The sequence below is a fragment of the Bufo bufo genome, chromosome 4, assembly GCF_905171765.1.
Source record: "Bufo bufo chromosome 4, aBufBuf1.1, whole genome shotgun sequence".
Taxonomy (NCBI): domain Eukaryota; kingdom Metazoa; phylum Chordata; class Amphibia; order Anura; family Bufonidae; genus Bufo; species Bufo bufo.
In genome coordinates, this window is record NC_053392.1 from 91,326,498 (window position 1) to 91,341,561 (window position 15,064).

Genomic DNA, 15,064 nt, shown 5'->3' on the forward strand with positions numbered 1-15,064 from the left:
CCGCTAACTTGGGCCAAAAAAATGTCTGAATGGAGCCTTACAGGGGGGTGATCAATGACAGGGGGGTGATCAATGACCGGGGGGTGATCAATGACAGGGGGGTGATCAGGGAGTCTATATGGGGTGATCACCCCCCTGTCATTGATCACCCCCCTATAAGGCTCCATTCAGATGTCCGTATGTGTTTTGTGGATCCGATCCATGTATCCGTGGATCCGTAAAAATTATGCGGACATCTGAATGCAGCCTTACAGGGGGGTGATCAATGACAGGGGGGTGATCAATGACAGGGGGGTGATCAGGGAGTCTATATGGGGTGATCACCCCCCTGTAAGGCTCCATTCAGACGCCTGTTTGTGTTTTGCGGATCCGATCCATCTATCAGTAGATCCGTAAAAATCATGCGGACGTCTGAATGGAGCTTTACAGGGGGGTGATCAATGACAGGGGGGTAATCAATGACAGGTGGGTGATCAGGGAGTCTATATGGGGTGATCACCATAGTCATTGATCACGCCCCTGTAAGGCTCCATTCAGACGTCCGTATGCGTTTTGCGGATCCGATCCATCTATCAGTGGATCCGTAAAAATCATGCGGACGTCTGAATGGAGCTTTACAGGGGGGTGATCAATGACAGGGGGGTGATCAGGGAGTCTATATGGGGTGATCACCACAGTCATTGATCACGCCCCTGTAAGGCTCCATTCAGACGTCCGTATGCGTTTTGCGATCCGATCCATCTATCAGTGGATCCGTAAAAATCATGCGGACGTCTGAATGGAGCTTTACAGGGGGGTGATCAATGACAGGGGGGTAATCAATGACAGGGGGGTGATCAGGGAGTCTATATGGGGTGATCAGGGGCTAATAAGGGGTTAATAAGTGACAGGGGGGGGGTGTAGTGTAGTGGTGTTTAGTGCTACATATTGCTGAGCTATCTGTGTCCTCTGGTGGTTGATCCAAACAAAAGGGACCACCAGAGGACCAGGTAGCAGGTATATTAGACGCTGTCATCAAAACAGCGTCTAATATACCTGTTAGGGGTTAAAAAAATCACATCTCCAGCCTGCCAGCGAACGATCGCCGCTGGCAGGCTGGAGATCCACTCGCTTACCTTCCGATCCTGTGAACGCGCGCGCCTGTGTGCGCGCGTTCACAGGAAATCTCGCGTCTCACGAGAGGACGCGCCGGCGCGTCCATGCGGAATGAATCAACCACCTCCAGGACGCGTCGCTGCGTTCGGCGGTCCGGAGGTGGTTAAGCAGGTCTCCTAAAAGATGCAACTCCTGCACCCTCTGCACTTTGATTGACAGGGTCAGGCAGTGTAAACATCATCACACCGGGCCTGTCAATCAAGGTGCAGAGGGCGTGGCAGTTGCAGAGAGAGCAGAGCCTCTAGGTGTAATGACAACGCCCCCGTTGCTCCTAGAAGTTTATTTGCATAAATAAAACATCATTTTCCTCAGCAATGCGGGCACATATGGACATGGGACCAACACAGATGCCTTCAGCTGCCAAGCGCACATGTAACAGGTCAGCCAGTTTTAAATCTACTGACAGATGTCCTTTCAATAAACAAAATGTCAGGAAGACTGTTAGAATAGGTAAAAACTATTATAATTACCATTACAAAAATGCTCAGTTTTGGTACCATCACTCATATACACTCACCTAAAGAATTATTAGGAACACCTGTTCTATTTCTCATTAATGCAATTATCTAGTCAACCAATCACATGGCAGTTGCTTCAATGCATTTAGGACAATCTCCTGAACTCCAAACTGAATGTCAGAATGGGAAAGAAAGGTGATTTAAGCAATTTTGAGCGTGGCATGGTTGTTGTTGACAGACGGGCCGGTCTGAGTATTTCACAATCTGCTCAGTTACTGGGATTTTCACGCACAACCATTTCTAGGGTTTACAAAGAATGGTGTGAAAAGGGAAAAACATCCAGTATGCGGCAGTCCTGTGGGCGAAAATGCCTTGTGGATGCTAGAGGTCAGAGGAGAATGGGCCGATTCAAGCTGATAGAAGAGCAATGTTGACTGAAATAACCACTCGTTACAACCGAGGTATGCAGCAAAGCATTTGTGAAGCCACAACACACACAACCTTGAGGCGGATGGGCTACAACAACAGAAGACCCCACCTGGTATTACTCATCTCCACTACAAATAGGAAAAAGAGGCTACAATTTGCACGAGCTCACAAAAATTGGACTGTTGAAGACTGGAAAAATGTTGCCTGGTCTGATGAGTCTCGATTTCTGTTGAGACATTCAAATGGCAGAGTCCGAATTTGGCGTAAACAGAATGAGAAAATGTATCCATCCTCTGATGGCTACTTCCAGCAGGATAATCCACCATGTCACAAAGCTCGAATCATTTCAAATTGGTTTCTTGAACATGACAATGAGTTCACTGTATTAAAATGGCCCCCACAGTCACCAGATCTCAACCCAATAGAGCATCTTTGGGATGTGGTGGAACGGGAGCTTCGTGCCCTGGATGTGCATCCCTCAAATCTCCATCAACTGCAAGATGCTATCCTATCAATATGGGCCATTCTAAAGAATGCTATCAGCACCTTGTTGAATCAATGCCACGTAGAATTAAGGCAGTTCTGAAGGCAAAAGGGGGTACAACACCGTAGTATGGTGTTCCTAATAATTCTTTAGGTGAGTGTATATCATGAAACTACAGTAGCCAATCGCTAGCCTAAGGAGTGGTGGTGCTGGAAATGAGGAAATTGGAGATGTTATTTTTTTAAAATTATTATTATAAAAAAAAAAATATAACGATGACAACTCCTTTAATATACCTTTAAAGCAGTGTTTCCTCTGTTTTTTCTGCCAGAGATCTCCATATCTCCTGTATAGAATCAAATAAAAAATTCTGTCCTCTTAAGAGTCAAGGAAAGCTTATGAGCTTACAGTATACTGTGTTATTAACTCAATTTCTATGCATACAAACCAAAGCTCTGACCCTTATAATAAGATATTAACCCCTTAACATTGAACTGTGGCAATCAGGGGATGCAACGGCTAAGGATCAGAGGTTCTTCCAATCCCAGCCACTAGAGCTGAACACCAGATCCTGGACAGCACTCTGCAAAGCAGCGTTGTAGAAAAAAGCCCTTTAATGGCCAGAAGAACTCCAGTTATGCATGGCATACAATCACATTAAAATGATGCCACCGACTTCTTGTATGCTACTATTGGGGTTACTGTTCTGTAGAATCACAGTAATTAACAATAAGCATACTATAAATGAATACAGAACACAGAAAACCCAATTAAAGAGCGCTCTCCAATATGTTCTGACACTTAATATTAGCGCACTAATATTTATCCCGGCATTGCGGTGTATAATTTATACAGAATGAGATGGGATAAAAAATGAAACAATAAAACAAAACAATAAATATAAAACAAAACCCATGAAATTATAATTATTAATCAGAACATTTACATAATGTATGCAGCACCTTGTCTTCTTCATAAACATATAATCATAGCTTAGCTATGGAAGGATTATTCCTGTAGCGCGATAAATGATAATGAATGAGTTAAAGGGAAATATTCGGATATTCATTGCAAAGTCCTCATCAGCATACATTCAACATTTAAAGCTCAGGCACAAGCATAAAAACACATTTAATGCAAGCAGAAAATCATCAACATTTCAGCTTGATTTAGGGTTGCTATATGAAGTTGGGCCAATGCACTGATGACTATAATAAAACATACTTTATTTTATGAGATGCATCAGATGAGTTGATTAAATACCCCGACCAGTGATCTCAAATCTGGTCATCTGTATCCATCATCTACTTTTTGGATGAATGCCTCTGTTTGCCAATCCTCTCTAAGAACCCATAATGCCTAGAGAATCTACATGCTCAGGATACCATAAGGGTGACATGAATGATGTACATGTGCACAATAAAAGTGCAAAATGAAGCAAGCAAATATGCACACACAAGGCCTGAAACACAAAACGAATCTTGATTCACAGATCAATATGAACATTACAGTATTTCAATGGTAAGAATAAAAATTGTGCAGTCATATTAAGAATACTAACACAAATGGGCCGGCTCACAGATATTTGCTTGTGCCTTTCCTTATTCTACCATCAATAAAAATACATTCCATACAATTTATAAAAAATACATTTCATACAATCCATGAAAAAAAAAAATATATATATATCTTTGATTCTGTGATCCCAGTCCTTTGAATGCAGAGGTCACGCATAAAATAAAAACATAAAAAAATGCGGTTGGTGCTATCGTAATAGTCAATTGGTGTCAGATTTATTGTAACTTTATATTGTTCTTAATGGAACATAACTTGGAAGCACATTATACTCTCTTTGTCTACCAGTGTTTTTATTGTTGGATAATTTATAACACTTTAATATGGCAGGTAGCTTCAAATATACTGTTAATAGATGTTTAGAATGTTTATAAACACTTGTACACCCTGTACAGAATTATTAGGCAAATGAGTATTTTGACCACATCATCCTCTTTATGCATGTTGTCTTACTCCAAGCTGTATAGGCTCGAAAGCCTACTACCAATTAAGCATATTAGGTGATGTGCATCTCTGTAATGAGAAGGGGTGTGGTCTAATGACATCAACACCCTATATCAGGTGTGCATAATTATTAGGCAACTTCCTTTCCTTTGGCAAAATGGGTCAAAAGAAGGACTTGACAGGCTCAGAAAAGTCAAAAATAGTGAGATATCTTGCAGAGGGATGCAGCACTCTTAAAATTGCAAAGCTTCTGAAGCGTGATCATCGAACAATCAAGCGTTTCATTCAAAATAGTCAACAGGGTCGCAAGAAGCGTGTGGAAAAACCAAGGTGCAAAAGAACTGCCCATGAACTGAGAAAAGTCAAGCGTGCAGCTGCCAAGATGCCACTTGCCACCAGTTTGGCCATATTTCAGAGCTGCAACATCACTGGAGTGCCCAAAAGCACAAGGTGTGCAATACTCAGAGACATGGCCAAGGTAAGAAAGGCTGAAAGACGACCACCACTGAACAAGACACACAAGCTGAAACGTCAAGACTGGGCCAAGAAATATCTCAAGACTGATTTTTCTAAGGTTTTATGGACTGATGAAATGAGAGTGAGTCTTGATGGGCCAGATGGATGGGCCCGTGGCTGGATTGGTAAAGGGCAGAGAGCTCCAGTCCGACTCAGACGCCAGCAAGGTGGAGGTGGAGTACTGGTTTGGGCTGGTATCATCAAAGATGAGCTTGTGGGGCCTTTTCGGGTTGAGGATGGAGTCAAGCTCAACTCCCAGTCCTACTGCCAGTTTCTGGAAGACACCTTCTTCAAGCAGTGGTACAGGAAGAAGTCTGCATCCTTCAAGAAAAACATTATTTTCATGCAGGACAATGCTCCATCACACGCGTCCAAGTACTCCACAGCGTAGCTGGCAAGAAAGGGTATAAAAGAAGAAAATCTAATGACATGGCCTCCTTGTTCACCTGATCTGAACCCCATTGAGAACCTGTGGTCCATCATCAAATGTGAGATTTACAAGGAGGGAAAACAGTACACCTCTCTGAACAGTGTCTGGGAGGCTGTGGTTGCTGCTGCACGCAATGTTGATGGTGAACAGATCAAAACACTGACAGAATCCATGGATGGCAGGCTTTTGAGTGTCCTTGCAAAGAAAGGTGGCTATATTGGTCACTGATTTGTTTTTGTTTTGTTTTTGAATGTCAGAAATGTATATTTGTGAATGTTGAGATGTTATATTGGTTTCACTGGTAAAAATAAATAATTGAAATGGGTATATATTTGTTTTTTTTTTTAAGTTGCCTAATAATTATGCACAGTAATAGTCACCTGCACACACAGATATCCCCCTAAAATAGCTAAAACTAAAAACAAACTAAAAACTACTTCCAAAAATATTCAGCTTTTATATTAATGAGTTTTTTGGGTTCATTGAGAACAAGGTTGTTGTTCAATAATAAAATTAATCCTCAAAAATACAACTTGCCTAATAATTCTGCACTCCCTGTATAATCCACTTATTGTTATAGCAGGTTTTAATTCTGCTGTGAGTCAACAGTTAATCTGAGTCAGATGTTAGATGCCACCACGTGTGAACAGTAAGTTAACCTTGGGTCTGCTATTAGTTGGTGTTTGAGATGTTAGTAAAAACACTTATACGGTCCAGTTATAATTAAGCTGTTGGTGAACAATTGATATGTGAGTAAGTTGGATGCAGTTACATGCAGTCTGTCACAGATATATCCAGATTATCTCTGTATTCAAAGTCATTTAACTTTGCACCTTACACCACTGAGGAAGGACTTTGTCCAAAACGCGTATGGTGACGATTGTGGAGTGCCGGTCTATAAGGAAATAGCGTGTATAGAAACTTAGAAGCCTAACTATGATCACGGTTTTCAGCAAAGTGTCGGAGACCTCTGAGCGCATGCGCCAAAGAATGTCCGACGGAAGACTAAAGCCGGCGAAGGTGCAGGTCCAGCGGGGAGCATTACAGCAAGAAGTAATACAGCCAAGCTGTGAATGAACCGGTTCAACGGAACAGTGAGTAAGACGGACATATTGTCAAAAGGTGGAAGAAAGTAAATGTCCCAATATTAAGTGCTATGTCGATGTGAGCGCCATATGGATAAAACAGGTGCTGCATGAAGGCTGCTTGAATGCAGCAAGCGCTACGTGAACATATTGAGGGCTGCATGAATACAGAGATAATCTAAATATATCTGTGACAGACTGCATGTGACTGCATTCAACTTAACTATTAATTGTTGATCAACAGCTTAATTATATTGGCACCAACATTGGCACCCTGGCCACGCTTCACCCTCTACCCACAGATTCTACATACGGCCATATTCACCTCCTCCGGCGGCTTAAAAAAAAACTGCCACACCGCCAAGTAGGTGACTTTACCCCCAACACTACACACTGACTGACTACTACCGCAGCTGCCTCCTTGAGCCCCTGCACTGCTACTTACCGGGCAGGTAGGCTCTCGCAAAGGGGGTGGTCTACCCCGGGCGCGTTTAGCTACCGACCTTCCACTGCTGCCACCCTGCTGACTCCCACCAACGCTAGCGACTTGCTGGCTCCTCCACTGGTTCACGGGCAAGCTGCCACCCTCTTCTCCCGATGATGATGAAGCCCTATCTTCACCAAGCTCACAAGTGTGATCACCTAAATCATCATCATCGAGTAGTGTCTGCACGTCACTGATGTCCTCCTCAACCGTCTCTGAGTCAGGAGCTTGACCGCTCTCAACACTAGCTCCAACGCCACTCTCCTCATCACTACTTGCCCGCCTAGCGGAGGAAGCGGCGGATGTCACCCTCCTCATCTTGGCTGGGCAGTAGCTGCTGCTGCTGACTGTCCTCTAGTAGCTCTTCCTCACTGAAAAGTGGAGCTGAGCCTACAGCATAAAATACTTCTCGTGGTGAGGGAACAGAAAAGGACACCGGCAGGATGAGGACAGGTGAGGGCACAGGGCCTGCTCCCGGGCCATGCCAACTACGGGTTGTGTCTGACAAACCCACTGACTCTTGGCTGCGGGTGTCTGATGTCACTTGCGACTAAGTCGAAGATCGAGTCAACCATTCAAAAACCACTGGGTTGCTGGTCATGACACGACCCCTAGCTGACACTAGGAGTTTAGACCTCTCGAAGTGACCCCTGCTGACACGGCCCCTTACTCTGCTGCGACCTCTGCCTGCGTCAGAAACAGTTACGCCTCTGCCACTCCCCTGTGAGGGGCCTGGCACTTCTCTGCCTGACATACTATTAGATCAAATGACCAAATGTTAGATCAAATATTTTATATTTTGCCACTAATACACAGTAGACAGGGCTTTAGAATATATCACTGCACCGCTAAATGGCAAATAAGCCCAATTTTTTTTAAAACTGTTACAGAAAACAAAAGGCTTTTCAAAAGATAAGTGCAACGCTGAACGGCGAATATATTTTTTTCCGCCACTAATACACGGCAAACTGAGATTTAGAGTATAGCACTGCACCGCACATGAGCAATTAGGTCCTAGTTTTTTTACACTTTTACAGAACACAACAGGCTTTTCAACAGATAAGTGCAAAGCAGGACGGCAATTATGTTTTTATTTCGCCAGTAATACATGGCAAAGTGGGCTGTAGAATATATCACTGCACTGCAGAACTGCAATTAGGCCCTAATTTTTTTCTACTTTTACACAAAAGACTTTTCAACAGATAAGTGCAACGATGAACGGCAAATACATTTTTATTTCGCCACTAATACACGGCAAACTGGGCTGTAAAATATACTGTATCACTGCGCTGCTGAACTGCAAAGATATTTTTCCTTTTTCCACTTATACACGAGCAAAAGGGCTTTAAAACAGATGACTGCACCGCTGAGCTACAACAATATTTTTCCTTTTTCCACTAATACACGCAAAAAAGGGCTTTAAAACAGATAACTGCACCTCTGAGAGGCAAATATACAGTGCCTTGCAAAAGTATTCACCCCCCTTGACTATTTTCGGATTTTGGTACCTCACAACCTGGAATTAACATGGATTGTTTGAGGATTTGCATAATTTAATTTACAGGACATGCCCACAACTTTGAAGATATTTGTTTTTTTTTATTGTAAAGCAAACAACAAATAGGACAAAATAACAGAAAAAGTCAATGTGCATAACTATTCACCCCCCTAAAGTCAATACTTTGTAGAGCCGCCTTTTGCAGTAATCACAGCTCCAAGTCGCTTTAGATAAGTCTCTATGAGCTTGCCACATCTTACCACTGGGATTTTTGCCCATTCCTCCTTGCAAAACTGCTCCAGCTCCTTCAAGTTGGATGATTTGTGCTTGTGAACAGCAATCTTTACGTCTGACCACTTGGCTTTGACTAGACCATTCCAATACATTTACATGTTTCCCCTTAAACCACTCAAGTGTTGCTTTAGCAGTGTGTTTGGGGTCATTGTCCTGCTGGAAGGTGAACCTCAGTCCTAGCCTCAAATGACGCAGAGTGGTACAGGTTTTGCTCAAGAATATCCCTGTATTTAACACCATCCATCTTTCCCTCAACTCTGACCAGTTTCCTAGTCCCGGCTACTGAAAAACATCCCCACAGCATGATGCTGCCACCACCATGTTTCACTGTAGGGATGGTGTTCTTTGCGTGATGTGATGTGTTGGGTTTGCGCCAGACATAGCGTTTTCTTTGATGTCCAAAAAGTTAAATTTTAGTCTCATCAGACCACCAGAGCACCTTCCTCTATACATTTTGGGAGTCTCCCATATGACTTTTTGCAAACTCACAACGTGCCTTTTTGTTTTTAGCTGAAAGTAATGGCTTTCCTCTGGCCACTCTGCCATAAAGACCAACTCTATGGAGTGTATGGCTTATTGTCGTCCTATGTACAGATACTCCAGTCTCTGATGTGGAACTCTGCAGCTCCTCCAGGGTTACCTTAGGTCTCTGTGCTGCCTCTCTGATTAAAGCCCTCCTTGCCCGGTCCGTGAGTTTTGGTGGGCGGCCATCTCTTGGCAGGTTTGCTATTGTGCCATGTTCTTTCCCTTTGGTTATGATAGATTTGATGGTGCTCGTGGGGATCATCAAAGATTTGGATATTTTTTTATAACCTAACCCTGACTTGTACTTCTCAACAACATTGTCCCTTACTTGTTTGGAGAGTTCCTTGGTCTTCATGGCAGTGTTTGGTTAGTGATGCCTCTTGCTTAGGTGTTTCAGCCTTTGGGGCCTTTCAAAAAAGGTGTGTATAACTGTCACGGGGCGCCAAAGGCGCACTCGGTCTCCCATCAGCCTCAGATCTGCTGCTTAGCTTCGGGAGCGAGGATCTGTGTTTGGCCTCGTTCCCAGGGCGGCTTTGCTAGCTGGGAGGCTCCCTGCTCCTAGGTCTGCCTTGAGCACCGAGTGCTCGACTTGTCTGTCTGTCGGTCATGTGACGCTGGCCACGTCACATGACCCTCAGACACCACTATAAATACAGGCAGCCTGCTGGCCACAGGTTGCCTGTTAATACTAGGTTCCTGGCTATTTGTTGGACTACTGATTACTCACCTGATCCTGTTCCCTGACGATCCTTTGCCTGCTCCTCCTGTACTGCGCATCCCTCCTGGTATTGTGACCTCGGCTCCCACCTGACTACTCTTTGCGAACTCCTCTGGTACTTCTCTACTCTCCTGGTATTTGACCCCGGCTTTTCCTGACCATGATTTGCTTAACCCTTTGTACTGCGTAGCTCTCTTGGTTCTGACCCGGTCCGTTCACGTTCCGTATTTTGTCTTGTCTGTCTTCCCTGCACATATCCTAAGTAAGGGACTGTCGTCCAGTTGTCCCCTGTCATCAGAACTCGTGAGGAAAGTAGGCAGGGCCAGGGGTGAGGGTGGAGCACAGTGGTCACTATCCTTCCCCCTGTGTGTGTGTGGATGTGACCGTTACAATATGTAATGACAAATCATGTGACACTTAGATTGCACAAAGGTGGACATCATTTCACTAATCACGTGACTTCTGAAAGTAATTGGTTGCACCAGAGCTTTTTATGGACTTTCAAAGGCTAGGGCTACACGACGACATGTGTCGCGCGACACATAGGGCACAACTACACTGCAACATTTGTCGCGTGACATTTTGTCGCACCAATGTCACGCAACACCATAGACTATCATTATAAAAATTGTCATGCGACATTGGTGCGACAAAATGTCGCGCAATAAATGTTGTTGTGTAGCCCTAGCCTAACAAAGGGGGTGAATACATATGCACATGCCGATTTTCTGCTTTCTATTTCTAAACAATAGTTTTATTTGTATATTTTTCTCATTTTACTTTACCAATTCAGACTATTGTGTTCTGATCCATCACATAAAATTCAGATTAACAAAACATTGAACTTAAGACTGTAATGTAACAAAACAAGAAAAAAGTCAAGCGGGGTGAACACTTTTGCAAGGCATTGTATTTTTTCTTTTTCCACTAATACACGGAAAAAGGGCTTTAGAACATATAACTGCACCGATGAGCAGCAAATATATTTTACTTTTGCCACTAATACACAACAAAAAGGGCTGTAATTTTTGCACTTCACCACACAACGGCTAATAGGCCCCTTTTTCCCACTAATACAAGCCAAAAAAATGCTTTAGAACATATAACTGCACCGCACAGGGGCAAATAAGACATAGAAATATTTCCTTGTAATAACCCCTGTTAATGCTTATATCAAACAGCACTTGCACCCCAATAAGAACGGTTTGCTGGATTTACAGAGCTGTATAATAGCAATTTGGATCCCCAGCCAGTGCAGCAAGGTGTAATAGGATTGTTCCTATTACCCAGGCTGTAACCTCCCCTACTGAACCCTGTTGAACAGAAATGCTGTGGATTGATTCCTCCCTATCATTTCCCTACACCTTGAATAAACTTTCCTTGCACTTGCAAATCGTTTTTTTTTTTTAGCACAATGACATTTTTTCTAGCACTGTCCCTAGCGCCTGCAGACACATCTCTCTCTGCACTAAGTACACTGGTAAATTGCAGAATCTAAGATGGCTGCTGCTATTTATAGGGCTGTGACATCACAGGGCTGCCTGGCTGCTGATTGGCTGCATGCATGGCATTGTGGGTGATCCCTCCTTCTCAGAGTTCCTTGCTCCATGTCCTCACACGTGCAGCAGCCATTTTAGGAAACAAAATGCGATTCATTATTACGAAGTGCGAGGAAATTCGCATTTGGTGCAAATCGAATTTTTCCTGAAATTCAGAACGAATTCCACTTCGTCAGCTTCGATTTGCTCATCTCTGCTGTGGATCTTTAGAGGTCCTTCAGTGTTATCATTGGAGTTCTGTATTGAAGCTCTGATTTATGCTCTCCTTGCCCAGTCAGTGAGTTTTGATGCACAGCCTTCTCTTCTCAGGTTTGTAGTTGTGCCAAATCCTTTCCATTTTGCTATAATGGATTTAATGATGCTCTGTGGGATGTTCAAAGTTTGAGATATATATATGTATTTTTTATAACCCAACCATGATCAATACTTCTCTGTATCTTTATCTCTGACCTGTTTCATGTTGACTGCTTAGTAGTGCTGCAGACTCAGGGGTCTTCAGACTCACATCATGTGACAGATCATGTGACACTCTGCACACAGGGGGACTTTATTGAACTAACGATCCAACTTTGAAAGTTCATTGGCTGGACCAATTCTTCTTTAAGGGTTTCATAGCAAAGGGCATGAATACATTGAGTATGCTCTCACAACTTTTTAATTTTAATTAATCAATTTATTTAGCAAGATATTTTTTTTTACTATAACAATTTGGATTATTTTGTCATGTCTGTTACATAAAACTAGGGATGAGCGAACCCGAACTGTATAGTTCGGGTTCGTACCGAATTTTGGGGTGTCCGTGACACGGACCCGAACCCGAACATTTTCGTAAAATTCCGGGTTCGGGTTCGGTGTTCGGCGCTTTCTTGGCGCTTTTTGAAAGGCTGCAAAGCAGCCAATCAACAAGCGTCATACTACTTGGCCCAAGAGGCCATCACAGCCATGCCTACTATTGACATGGCTGTGATTGGCCAGTGCAGCATGTGACCCAGCCTCTATTTAAGCTGGAGTCACGTAGCGCCGCACGTCACTCTGCTATGATCAGTATAGGGAGAGGTTGCAGCTGCGACGTTAGGGCGAGATTAGGCAGATTAACTCCTCCAAAAGACTTCATTCTGTGATCGATCTGCAGCTGTGGATCATTGAAGTGCTATTATTGACTTGCTCACTTTTTTGAGGCTGCCCGGAGCGTTTTTAGATCACTTTTTTTCTGGGGTGATCGGCGGCCATTTTGTGACTTGTGGTGCGCCAGCACGAGCTATCACCAAGTGTATTTAACCATCGATAGTGTGGTTATTTTGTGCTATATCCTACATCAGCTGCAGGCTGAGCCTGTGTCACCGAAGTGCATTTAACCATCAACAGTCTGGTTATTTTTTGGCCATATATTACATCAGGGGCAAGTTGAGCCTGTCACCCAGCGCCTAAAAAATAGACCTGACATTTCTATTCAACCAAATCTGCACAGTTTTAGCTGGTCAAGTTATTTGTAGTGACCGTAAAAGCAGACTTTTTGTTCTGGGTTGAAAAAGCATTCCCAAATTTGCCATTCTCAAAATAACTAGTTTGTGGTATTTGAGGCCTACTTGAAATCTATCCCAAAAAGAAAATCTTACATTGAAGGTATTGATAGTGTCATTCAGAAAAACCTAAGACACACACTAGCGTGCTGATAGAAGTGTCATTCTGTGATTAAACCTATAACTGTCACACAGCGCAAAAAAAAAACAGGTCTCACATCTCTATTCAACCAAATCTGCACAGTTTTAGCTGGTCAAGTTATTTGTAGTGACCGTAAAAGCACACTTTTTATTCTGGGTTGAAAAAGCATTCCCAAATTTGCCATTCTGAAAATAACTAGTTTGTGGTATTTGAGGCCTACTTGAAATCTATCCCAAAAAGAAAATCTTACATTGAAGGTATTGATAGTGTCATTCAGAAATACCTAAGACACACGCTAGCGTGCTGATAAAAGTGTCATTCTGTGATTAAACCTATAACTGTCACACAGCGCAAAAAAAAACAGGTCTCACATCTCTAGTCAACCAAATCTGCACTGTTTTTGATGGTCAAGTTATTTGTAGTGACCGTAAAAGCAGACTTTTTGTTCTGGGTTGAAAAAGCATTCCCAAATTTGCCATTCTCAAAATAACTAGTTTCTGGTATTTGAGGCCTACTTGAAATCTATCCCAAAAAGGATATCTTACATTGAAGGTACTGATAGTGTCATTCAGAAAAACCTAAGACACACACTACCGTGCAGATAGAAGTCTGATTCTGTGATTAAACCTTAACCTGTCACACAGTGCAAAAAAAAAACAGGTCTCACATTTCTATCCAATGGTCTGCCGGGTGTTCACTCCAAGGTCATGGAAGTCACGCCTGCGGCCACCCCGTTCTCCGAGGGATATGTCCTGAAATCCAGCTGAAAGCTGCAGAACATCAGTCGGAGGTCTCTCCACTACTGGCGGGCCTCTCTGGCGCCCTCTTCCCACAAGCAATTGCTCGGCTGGTGGCTGCTGGGGTCTTTCAATGCGTCTAGGTTCTTGAGCCTCTTGCTCCTGTCCAGGCTGTCCTTGGCTGGGCTGCCCCCTGGCACGTGCTCTTCCGCGGGCTCTGGCTCGTCCACTCATCTTCTATTCCTGAGAGGATATAAACCCTAATAAGGTCAATCTGCCGCCTAGCAGCTCCGCCGTGGCACAATCACCTCAGAACTCGCACACTGGTGACTTTAGGTATCTTCACTGGTCACTTTGAGCAGAATGATGACATCCGAGTCACGGCACCAAATGTAACCCTCTTTTCCTTGCACCATCTGCGACACCTCCAGCTTTCACACTCACTCGGTCACCAGCTCCTCCAGGCATAAACTCTAAGTGGACTCTAAGGGACGACACTCAGGTCTTCTGTGGTTTAAAGCTTTATTGAGGTGTAGTGCACTTGGCTGGAGCCTGTAATACAACAAGGAAACACTGCCACTATGTGGTATACAGCCAGGTCACCAGCCCACCTATATCATAACAGGCAGTCATTATATTACATTCCCACATACATGTTACAGGATATAACAAAGCATACAGAAAAATGAACAAGAGAAAATCATTTACAAAGATATTGCAGCAGGGTGACCTGGAATACAGCATGTCTTGCAGTCATTTTAGGAAGAACACATGTCTCTTTAACTGTACATCATCTACTCAGCCTAGCATGTGCTGCAGGGTTTAAAGGCTGCTAAAAAAACATACAGTCACCTCTTTACATTCTACAGAACTATTATGGGTATATATTATAACTTTTTACAATAGATAAATGAACTTTAGCTTTAGAGAACTTAGACAGAGATCCTACCTCCTTCACAGTAAATGTCTGCACTGAGGAGACCAAACCAAGTAGCAGAATACACAGGGGGC